General features: G+C 34.6%; 4 non-coding genes across 4 annotated transcripts; 3 read left to right on the top strand and 1 right to left on the bottom strand.

Moving 5' to 3' along the window:
- The first annotated feature begins 5,675 nt into the window (after window positions 1-5,675).
- H19M22.4 lies at window positions 5,676-6,390 on the top strand. The gene has a single exon (NR_002644.1). It is a non-coding gene; the product is annotated as an Unclassified non-coding RNA H19M22.4 (non-coding RNA).
- A 532-nt stretch (window positions 6,391-6,922) lies between these two features.
- On the bottom strand, window positions 6,923-7,070 carry H19M22.5. The gene has a single exon (NR_052148.1). It is a non-coding gene; the product is annotated as an Unclassified non-coding RNA H19M22.5 (non-coding RNA).
- On the top strand, window positions 6,923-7,070 carry H19M22.9. Its single transcript, NR_052149.1, has one exon. It is a non-coding gene; the product is annotated as an Unclassified non-coding RNA H19M22.9 (non-coding RNA).
- Window positions 7,071-8,769: 1,699 nt separating this feature from the next.
- On the top strand, window positions 8,770-8,895 carry H19M22.7. The gene has a single exon (NR_052147.1). It is a non-coding gene; the product is annotated as an Unclassified non-coding RNA H19M22.7 (non-coding RNA).
- Window positions 8,896-11,788: the final 2,893 nt, after the last annotated feature.

The raw sequence follows: 11,788 nt of genomic DNA, 5'->3' as shown, positions 1-11,788 counted from the left end.
GAAAAAAATTAATGAAATAGCTCGAAAATTCGCTTGTCTACGAGGAGTACACGATGAAATTCAGGTAAAAATCAGCTTTGTTAACGTTTTTTAAACTTCTTAAACGTACAAGTTCATAATCCACAATATTAAAAATTTTACGAGAATTTAGATTTGTGTACTCCTCTCGGACAAAAAGCAAACCGAAATTGATTTCTCACGGGTTTAACTCAATTTTGACAAAATGTTTTGTGAAATTCCTGAAATTTTTGTTTTTTTAAGTTAGAAAAGGGTTTTCATAGTTTAGGAAGTGACGGGTATCAAAAAAATTATTCAAATCTAGCAGCTGTAAGGGTAACCCAAATCATGGTGCATCGGTAAAACAAATTAGGCGATTAAAACACTTTTTATTGAAATGTTGAATAATATACGTATTTAATTACAAGTGCAACCTAAAATACCTTACTACTTACTTTCTAAACAAAATTAGCACTAAAACTTTGGGAAAATTTAGAAAAAATTTCCTCGAAAAAAAAATTTTTATTCAAAATTTTGTTTTGCTTCTAATTTCTAAATTCAGGCCAAAAACCCAGCTCAAACCTAAAACTACCAAAACTAGTCAGTTTATAGGCGAAACGCTAGTGTGATAAGAAACTTTATAGGGGGCTGTACTAGAATAACAAAGTAGTATCAGAAATCCCATTCCATCTTTTCTCATCCGATTCTTCTCTCCCCTTCCCCATCCCCATATATAACACAGAATCAATCACAAACGGTCGTTTAGACAACACACACACACAGTCAGCAATGCAAAAAAAAAGAGGCAACACATCTTCTTCTCGGTGCCCCTTTCCCCACCCTTACCCCGGAGAGAAAGAGAAATAGTACACGGAGACGAAGAGACAAAGCGTACAGAGAATTTAGGGTGTGGCTTTCTTAGAGAAAGAGGAGGAATATAACGAAACCGTTTTCAGTTATGATTTTTTTTTTCTTTCCTTCTTGGCCCCCAGGTTACTCCCCTTTCTCAAGAGGGTGTGTTTTTTAGAAGGAGGGGATGGAGAGAATAAAACACCAAAGAGCGAGAAGATAAGTTAGGTATATGGTGATTAATTATCACAGAGATGGGTTTTGATAGGAATTGGAGATACGGGAGAAGATGCATTTAAATTCACAGTTTGGGAAAGGATGGGGTGGGGTACATTAAAAAGGGTTTGCTCTAGAATTTGCCCAAAAAAAATTGGGAACATTTGGACTTAAAGTTTTTGGAGTATGACAGTTTAGAAATTCAAAAAAAATCGTTTTCTTAACTTCAAAAAACGATTAAAAGAAGGTTATATAGTTTAAAAAAATTTCAAATGTATAATTTCGTAAACACTACGAAAAATGCCCTAAACTATCATAAATAGAGAGGTTTCCGAGATGGTGCATCAAAACAAAATCTCAAAAAGAAATTGAAAAAAAAGGAAAACCGAACAAAAATAGCGCCAATATAAAAGTATAAAAACTCTCGGAGACATGGTGCATCAAGAAATCGGAAAAAAAATATTTTGAATTATTTTTAAAATGTACTGAAAAATTTGTTGAAAGTACACATTGCATCAAAAATTCAGTGAAAAATGACCCTAAACTGTTTTTTAGAAAAGGTCCAAGGCGGCATGGTGCATTGAGAAGTTGGAAAATATTATTTTTATGTTCAAAAACTAAGAATGAAATTCTAAAATCGGTCAAAAACTGATGAAGGGCCCAAAGAAACATGGTGCATCGAGAAATTGGGAAAATGTGAACTTGTTTTTTTTAAATGTATATTAAAAGTACATTAAAAATGCTAAAACGAAAACGGGCCAAAAATTTAGATTCTGGACTATTAAAAAAGAATGTCAGAGACATAGTGCATCAAAAAATTGGGAAAAATGGATGTTTTTGTTGAATATATGTATGTAATTCTATTAAAAGTGAATATCATTTACTGTATAAAATCATAAAATAAGTCCTACTGTTAGAATAAGTTCGGAATAATTTTTTGAATTTTTTTTCCAAAATTAGGTATAAAAGTTTATTTTTTTGTTTTTTTTTAATCGATCGAAAAGGTAGATCCTCAAATATTAAATAAAAAGAGTCAAGGACATGGTGCTTCGAAAAAATGGGGAAAATGGATTTTATTTTTATTTTTGAGTATATTTAATTAGTCATTAAAAGTAGTCCCTAGACTATTAAAAATGGTTCTAGGGACATGGTGCATCGAAAAAAAATAAATTATTTTTTTGATATTTTTTTTGGAACACTCTTCGAAATCTTCAAAATTATGTGTAAATTCTAATAATCGGAGAAAAACTGTCAGAAAAGTAAAGGGACATGATGCATCGAACAGGTTAAGAAAACTTGGAAAACGCCTCTACAAAACGAAGAAATGCATGAGTCAGGAGGGCATGTACCTTTAATATTTCCAAAAACAGTGTACCACCACACCCACTCCTTTTTCATTAATTCCTCCATTATTTGCCAGACATTCTCAAATGACTAATAGAGAGGAGGGGGTCAATGTTTGCGCCGCCCGGGAGGGCGTTCAGTTTCTCAATCAACGCCCCGTTTTTTTTTGAATTGAAAAGATTGAAATCGAAATATTATCATCATCCATGAGAACTTCTAATAAAAACCTAATTAGTTTCGGAGAGATGGGAGAAGACATGGAAAAGTGAAAAGAATCTGCTGCTACTGTTTATGCAAATTTTTCCGAAATGATGGGAGAAAACTTTCAAGGATGCTGGTGAAGCTGCTGATCCACTGATGCGAAATAGCATGTTAAGATTGGAATGTATATCTCGGGAGGCTTGCGCGGGGGCCGGAGGAGACCCATTATTTGATACAAATGTGCGAAGAAGCAAAAAGAAGCGAACATGAAAAGATGTATGGATTGGAAGACACATTGAATCATATATGATAGACATGACCAAGGTAGATGGCCTAAAAAATAGGAGAAAAATATAGAAAATTGGCGGGAAATTCAAATTTTCTCTGGAAACACTTTTTGGCGGGTATCTAGGTAGGTAGGTAAGAAGAGGTAGGAGGTAGGTAGGTAGGACCATCAAATTTTTGTAGAAAAATTGTTGGTGGGCCCTTTCGTGGTGAGACCCTTTTTTTTTAATTTTAGCGGGAAATTCAAATTTTCTCAGAAAAGTTTTTGGCGGACCTTATTATTTTTGATATTGTAATTTTTTGAGAAAAAAAAATGTTGGCGGACCTTATCGTGGTGAGACCCTTTTTTTTTAATTTTAGCGGTAAATTCAAATTTTCTCCAAAATTTTTTTTCTTCAGAAAACACATTTCGCCAGGAAAAAGGAAGTGCGACCTAGAAAATGTACAAAGTTGAAAACAAGTGACGTCAGAAGTGGCCTAGAAAACTCAAAAAAAGGGGAAAAATATTACAGAAAATTCTTGAAAGTGTCATTAATGAACTTGATATTTATTTGAAAATGACAAAAAAAAATGGTCTAATACCCTCAAAAATGGAAGATGAGTGACGTCACGCGTGGCCTAGATTTTCCCAATCAGTGGAAGAGGATACTCATGGCCTAGAAAAAAAAATGGAATACGATATTTAGAGAACAATTTCAAAATAGCTAAACTCCTCCACGAGGAAAAAGAGAGGGTAGTAAAAATGTTTTGAGAAAAATTCAGAAAAATGTTCTCAACACTCACTAAGAATAATAGTCTATCAGTATACATACTATCGAAAATTGATAGTATTAAAATTTTTGTACGGCAGAGAGAATTTGCTCTAAAAATGGCGGCAAGTTCAAAATGCTTATAGTCATATAAATATAGTCAAGAAAAAGAGAAACAGAGAGAGAGAGAGAGAGAGTAAGAGAGAGAGAGTCTGGTAAATAAATAAATAATAGTGGGCGGGGCCATATTTCGTTATGGTGCACATTTATTTAGAAATCAGTAAGAGAGATAGAGAGGCGAGAGAAAACGAGTTGAACGTGTGTGTGTGAGTAGTAAAAAGGCAGGGGGGGCTCAACGGTTTTTGTGTGTGTGAGAGTGAGTGGGGGGGGGGGGGGGGGGGGTTTTTTGTGTATTGTATAATATAATACATATAAGAAAAGAAAGTTTTGTGTTGATAAGTGTGATAAGTGATAAGAAAAATGTCTTTGAAACCGGGTGGGCAAGACTTTTTTGAAACACCTCCTCATCATCACTCATTTGACTGCAGAAGAAGCGTGTTTGTTGATGATAAAAACATATTAATTAGATCATCACAACATGCAAAGTGGGGATTTTGCATATGCAATGGGGGTCGAACTTGCAAGGCGAAAGTGGTTTAAGTGGAGTGCAGCGCCTTAACCCACTAGGCCGCGGGAACCAGAAAAATGGGATCAGGGTAAAGGAGTGGACGAGAATTGCCGTTCGCCAAATTTTTTTTCCGACAAATTTCCGACGGTTTGCCGGTTTGCCGGAAAATTTCATTTTTGGCAATTTGCCGATTTGCCGGATATCAATTTGCCGGAAGTTTTTAGAGGGTTTTTTTATAAGACGGAAACACTTGAAACTGTGCCTTTTTGAAATTTCTTCCCGTTTTCTTTAGTTATTCTAATAGAATTTGTTTATTTTCGGCAAATCGCGAATTTGCCGATTTGCCGGAAATTTTAAATTTCGGAAATTGGCGGATTTGCCAGAAATTTTAAATTCCAGCAATTTGCGGATTTGCCGGAAATTACAATTCCGGCAATTTGCCGATTTGCCGGAAATTTTCAATTCCGGCAATTGCCAATTTGCCGGAAATTTGAATTCCGGCACTTTGCCGATTTGCCGAAAATCTAAAAATTTCGGCAATTGCCGATTTGCCAAAAATTTTCAATTCCGGCAATTCGCCGGTTTGTCGATTGAAAAGTTCTGGATTTTTCTCCGAAAATGTTCTGCTGGAAAATTAAGTTATTTTGGATAAGAAAATTTAAAAAAAAATGACCGTAATCACGAAACAGCGAGAATTTTTTTGCTGAAATTAGTGGGGGTAGTACTTTTTTTGCGAATTTTTTCTTCAAAAAAACAGTATTTTTTTCCGGAAAAAAGTCAAACAATAAGAAATTTAACCAAAACTCAGCGTATAATGAACTGGCTTCGATGCACCATGAACTAACGGAAATTGTAGATATATCGGCAGTTTGCCGATTTGGCGGAAATTTTCATTTTTTGGAAATTGCCGATTTGCCGATTTGGCGGAAATATTCACTTTTTGGAAATTGCCGATTTGCCGATTTGCCGGAAATTTTCATTTTTGGAAAGGTACACCTTCATATGGGAAAAAAACTCGGAACAATTTGCTGCTAAGAAATCTCTAAAAAGCGAAACAAGCGATATCAAGGCTATGGATAAAACGGGATACTTAAACCGAGTGAGTAATAGCAGTGAAATAGGCGACCTTGGGTGTCCTACTGAACACCCAAAGGGTATTCAGAAAAAGGGCGTGGCTCCTCAAAAAAAAGTAAAAGATAGCATCATGGGTCAATTAGAGAATTCATCAACACCTCTAGATGAATAAGCGATAAAACAATGAGGTGGTGAGGTGTGTGAGTGGGGAATGAAAAATTGGAATTCTTGAATGAAAAAGGTTTGGTTGGTACCGAGAAAAAGAAGATTGAAGAAAGCAGCAGAAGACATCTATATCTTCGATTCTTTCTTCAGCCCCCAAATCGAAAAAGATGGAGAAGGGCGTGGTGCCCGTTTTCTCGTCTCTCGCCCAAGAAGTACCTGTACGTGAAGAAGACGGTATGGAAGAAGAAGAAGAAGAAAAGGGAGAGGTTTGCTTGTGTTGTATATGTTGTATATGCTGGAGGGGTTGGGGGGTGTCCTGTGAAAACCCCCTCTCTTTCTTCGTTGTATAGGTTCCGCACACTTCAAAAACTAGTTTAATCATTGTTTCTCCAGGATGGAATGCCGAGCTCTGTTGTGGAAGCTTGAGTCCAGAGATGGGAGATACTTGCCGTTCGGCAAATTCGGCAAATTGCTGGTTTACCGATTTGCCGGATATCAACTTGCCGGAAGTTTTTGAAGGGATGTTTCATAAAACGAGAAGACTTGAAACGGTGCCTTTTAGAAAAAATTGTCTCTTTTTCTCTGGATATTTCATAGAATTTACTGATTTTTTGAGATAGATTATAGGAAAAAAATTGACGCTTTGCCGGAAATTTCAATTCCGGTAATCTGCCGGTTGGCCGGAAATTTTCATTTTTGGAAAATTGCCGGTTTGCCAATTTGCCGAAATTTTTCATTTTTGAGAAATTGCGGGTTTGCCGAAATTGCCGAAAATTTGAAAAACGACGACTTTGCCGTTTGCCAAAAATGTTTAATTCTGACAAGTGCCGAATTTGCCGATTCGCCAGGAAAAAAGAAACTATATTTCGGCAAATTTTGAAAAATTGCCGGTTTGCCGATATTAGCCGAAAAAAAAGTTATTTTTACAAGACAAACTCTTACAACTGTGTATTTTTGAAATTTTCATTGAGTTTCGCCGTTTAAAGGTGAATTTTCAAAACTGGCAAATTACCGGTTTGCCAAATTTGCCAAATTTTAACGTTTGCCGGAAATTTTGCTTCTTGGCAAACGTAGCTGAAAAGATGTAAAAATTTCTGAACTTGCGGAGCCTCTGTGAGCCTACCGCCTGCCTATACGCTGAAATAGCCAGAATTGTGAGAGACGTCGAAATTGCCGAAATGGTCAAAATTAGAAAGCTGCCGACATTTTCAAAGTTGCCAGAGTTGCGGAAATCTTAAAACTACCAAATTTCCGAAATTGCTGCTCATCCCCTACCGTACTCACATGGTCAGCTAGGTCTTCAAAATAAAGCAACAAAACCCAACAGTTAGATGCACTCCTTTTGACCAACTTCCCCTTCCTCTAAGCACTTTAGAACAAAAAAAAAGAATTGTGAGAGAGAGAAAGAGCATAAGTTGGAAAAAATGTACTTGAGAACTGTTGGTGGGGGCTCTGTTTTACGGCGGCTCTCGCCTCCCTCTACTACGCTTTTCGCTATCTCAAAACGACACGATAATTCGAAGCGTAAACACTTGTAACACACGATTTTTGTTGTATGGCAGAGGCAGGTGTAGGGCAGGATAGAGTTGAAATCAACCAATGATTATGTGTAGAGAGGGTAATTGGACTATTATCCGTCAAATTTCGAATTTCAGATATTTGTGAACTTTTTGAGAGAAAACTGATGTTTTTATCGGATTCGGCAGCTGAAAAATCATAGGTACTTTCAATTTCATTTTGATAGCTCAAAAATGCAAAGTATCAAAATTTTCAGAAATTCAGGGGTATTTCTATCTCAAAAATCTCAAAAAAAAATGCCAAAATCTTTTTTACAATTGCCAAAAATTTTGCCGAAACTTGCGTATTTTCACAAAATTTAATTTTTGTTGAACTTGTCTAATACCCAGAAAAACTGTAAACTATAACGTACTTTTGAGAAACTGAACACTTGTTTACTTTCACTTACTTTTCACAAAACTAGTTTGACCAAAAAAACACATTAGTTTAATTAGTCATTAGTTTCACTGCTCAATTTTGGCATTTTTCATTTCAGGGTACCAGAAAGTGTAGAAAAGAATGGCAATTAATTGATATTAGCTGACAAAATTAAACAATTTATTGTTTTAGCCAAGAATACTTATTGCTGATAATTCTAGAAAAAATGCCGGAAAAATAGGGCAATCCGGAGATGAATCCGACCAGTAACATAATGCAATATGCAAAATTCAAAAAGAAGACTATAACTGGTCCATTTTAATAATAACATACGTTGAATAATCATCATTTGTTACTGAAAGATTTTAAAATTTTAGAAGTGCTTAAAAAACGAAAATCGGAAAAAAAAAGTCTGCAACATATTTTAGAAGATCTTTTCAACAAAACAATTAACATCACTAAAACACTAATTTTCAAACGATTTATTTTCTTTTATTCTCATCAAAATGAGTTATTTAGAACTGACGTTCAATGTGATTTTTTGAGTCTATTATAGTTTTAAAGATGGTTTTAAAAATATTATTTGCTTGCAAACTTTTCAGTGAAAAATCTTTTTGGTTTAATTTTTCTGAAACTGTGGGAATTAAGTAGCAAGGTTTTAATGATAATTTTAATGTTTTCAAACATAATTTTAAATGTCTGCGGTGTTTTCTGTGCCATAAATCTAAAAGGTCACCTGAAAATTTGGTACCTTTTGCGGGGAGAAGATGATGACACAGAAAACAAATAAAATATTTTAAAATTTTGCTTTATAGCGTTAAAGTGTTATATTGAGAAATTTCTAATTGTTTTTCAAAGCTTACAAAAAAACTGGAAAAAAGTTTTCGCAATAAATTTAAATTTCTTAAAAATGTCGTTAATTGTTTCTCCTTAAAAAACGCAATTGGAATGTATTTTATGAAAAAGACTACTCTAGAACAATGCAGATCATAATTTTTTGTAGGGACCTAATTAAAATATTCTCTTTTACATAAAACATGTTTCATTGAAAAGGTAAAAATAAGTAACATTAAAATATGGACAATTGTTAATTAAAAAAACCAAGGATATCCAAGATAAAAGCTATCAAAGTTTGAAAATTGGTCAACTTGGCACCCCGAAAACCATAATAAACAAGCAATGGACATTGGCAAGAAAGCAAACATCAACAAATAAATGAATCAGAGAGAGTGGTGAATTAGGTAAGAAAAATTGCCGACGACGGAAAAACCAGAAAGTTTCAAGAGAAAAAGACAAAAAGCTTCATAACGAATATGTGATTGTGTGTGTGTGTGTGTGTATTTGTCGGTTGCGGAGCACAACGACTCAAGAAGCACAAGAAATGCAGCTCGGCGAGCAGGAGCGATGAGCAGAAGCTTCGCCCAGGAGCTAGAGACCATACGAGTGCAAACATTCCTACTTCGCCCAGCGCCTTAGAAAAGCTCTGAAGGCATGCGCGCGCACTCGAGAGAACGCTTTATTTATTGTACTTCTCTCTCTCTCTCTTTTTTGCCACGTGGGGAATGGCAGAGAATTGGGAAGGATGAACCTTTACACTGTTTTGGCGGGAGTTTGAAATTTTTTGACAAAAACATGGTGCATCGACACATTTTCCATATTGAACGTGGCCTAGTTTTCTTTATTGACGGCCAAGATATGCGTAAGATATCATGCATTAGGGTTAGTGTTTGCACAATTTTGCCTTACGGACTAAAATACACCAGATTTGACACGCATTATTTCATTTTTTTTTAAACTTCTTTTTTGAAAAAAATGGAAAGTTAGGGGCTTCTGTTTCAGATTCATGTGGCAAAAAAATGTGTGAACTTACAAAATTTCAAAATCTCGAAAATTGCGAAAATTGGAAAACGAGTGAACTCACGGTTGTGAGAACCCATGTCCATGCGTTGAACAAATGTGCTTCTACCACCTATTTCAATTTAACTCTCTGCGTCTCTCACACTCTCACTCTCTCTCTTCAACAGTCTCTATTTCCTAATGAACTCACTGCAGCAAGACGACGAGAGATATACATTTTTTCGGAGAGAGAAACTATTTATTGATAAGAAAAAGACTGGTTGCAATCTTCTCCCCCGCATCAACAACCAATCACTGAGAAAAATGAACAAAAAAAACAATTTATCGGAAACGAAAATGGGAAAATGATTCTCCAACTAACTATTTATCACCCGATTCTATCATTATCACCACCAGGAATTTGGGTTATCATTGCAGGCTTTTGCTATGTGGCCTGGAAAAAGTTCGGCCGCCAATTTAGACTGAAGCCGAGGTTTATGCTTAGGCTTAGGCTTGAACTTAGGCTTAGGCCTAGGCTTACGCTTAGGCTTTGCATTAGGCTTAGCCTTCGTCTTAAGCTTAAGCTTAGGCTCAGGCTTAGGTGTAGGCTTAAGCTTAGGATTAGGCTTAGGCTCAGGCTTAGGCTTAGTTCACATTAGCAATAATCAAATTTTAAATCAATTAAATTTTAGTTTTTTTTTTTGAAAACTTGGAAATCTGAATTTTTGAAACAAAACTTTTTTGTCAAAAATTTGAAAATTGATTTTTTGGAAATTCATATTAGAATTTTTTCCCAAATGGATTGCAAAAAAAAGTGTGATGAGAAAGCTGTTAACAATTGGAATGTAGTACAGTGGTATGAGGGGACAAACGGTTTGGCGGGGGGTGTAGAGGGCGGCGACCTTAATTAGACGATCATCCTTGAGACAGGAAGAGGCAGTTGAGATATGACTGATAAGTGAATGAATATGTGGGAGAAAGATGAGAGATGTGAATGAAGGGGGATCTGTGCAGTTACCTTATCACTAATACTAATTGTTGTTATACTGCAAACTGGTTTGTAGTTATCGAGGAGGGATTGAACTGTGATATTTTTGTTTGTTTGAAAACTATTTGTACATACTAAATTACAATGCTGTAGAAAAATATATAATCAACAATTTGTCAGTTGGCAGTTTTCTGATAAAACCAAAAACAATCGAGATATGAGCTGTCGAAGTTTAGCAAAACATAGTGCATCGACAGTTATTGAGCAATAATTTTGCTTACACAATTTTTTTTTTGCAAAAATGTGCAGTCATATGTATGTGAAAAAATGGATTCTGAAACAAAAAACCCTGTAGCGCGGGTAAAATCTAATTTCACCAGTCCAAAAATGTACCCATAATATTGAAAAAAAATTGTCACCCGACTCCCATATCAATTGTACCGAAATTCCAAAATTTTTGTGCCACCCTTTTTTCGCAAGGCCTGTTGAAATTGAAATTCGAGACAAAAACCCCTCTAGCGGGGCTATAATTCAATATCTAGGTCCAGAAATGTACCAATAATATTTAAAAAAAAATTAACTATCCAAATTTATGAAAATTGTTAGTGGTATGTATATGTGATACATGAAAAAAATTGAATTGATAATTTGAAGTAAAATTCAGAAATTCTTATGAATTGACAAACAAAAAACGTTTAGTAAGTTAAGAAACACCGATAGAAATTATAAATTCTGGCAGTTAATTGTTTCATTTTGAATATATTTTTTGAGTGCGATGTAGAAAAAACAAAACAATTTTTTTAGTTAAATTTAAACTTGTTAAAATATATGCGTACTTAAAAAGATTTTGAATTTCTCGATGCACCATGTCAAACATGACTATTAATTTTTACTTTATCTAAAAACTTTGATTATATAAAAAAGCAGATAAATAATTTTTTGTTGGCCATTTTTTTAAAATAAAATCAAGGCAATCGAGATATGAGCCGCCAAGGACATGGTGCATCAAAATTATTAAAACTTCAAATTTTAAATTTTTGAATTGAAAAAAAAAAGGAAAATGTGTGGGCATTTTAGATTTTTACAAAATTTGCAGTTTTCAATATTTTTTAACCCACTTTTCAAACAAAAAAAGACCACCGTGAGCATTTGATATTAATTTTAATTTTTACTTTTGCATCTCTACTATTTTTGGATATATTTGAACTGATAAAAATTCTTTAAATTAAAACCGCCAATGTTGACTGAGACATGGTGCATCGAAGGCACCTTTTTCAGTGATTTTTTCATGCACCATTGCTGGCATATTTATCATTTTGAAAGCTATATTTGAAGATGTTTATAAATTTTAGGCTGAACCCTACAGCTGAAACCTAAAGCCTAAGAAAATAAGCTGCTAAAAATTTTGTCAGTTGACAATTTTTTGATAAACTTTAAGACAACAAACATATGACCCGCTAAGAAACACATGTTGCATCGAAAGAAACTTGACAATTATGTGCTGTTATGTTATGTCTATTT

The sequence above is a fragment of the Caenorhabditis elegans genome, chromosome III (genome assembly GCF_000002985.6).
Source record: "Caenorhabditis elegans chromosome III".
NCBI lineage: Eukaryota > Metazoa > Nematoda > Chromadorea > Rhabditida > Rhabditidae > Caenorhabditis > Caenorhabditis elegans.
This window is presented reverse-complemented; position numbering and strand designations above follow the sequence as displayed.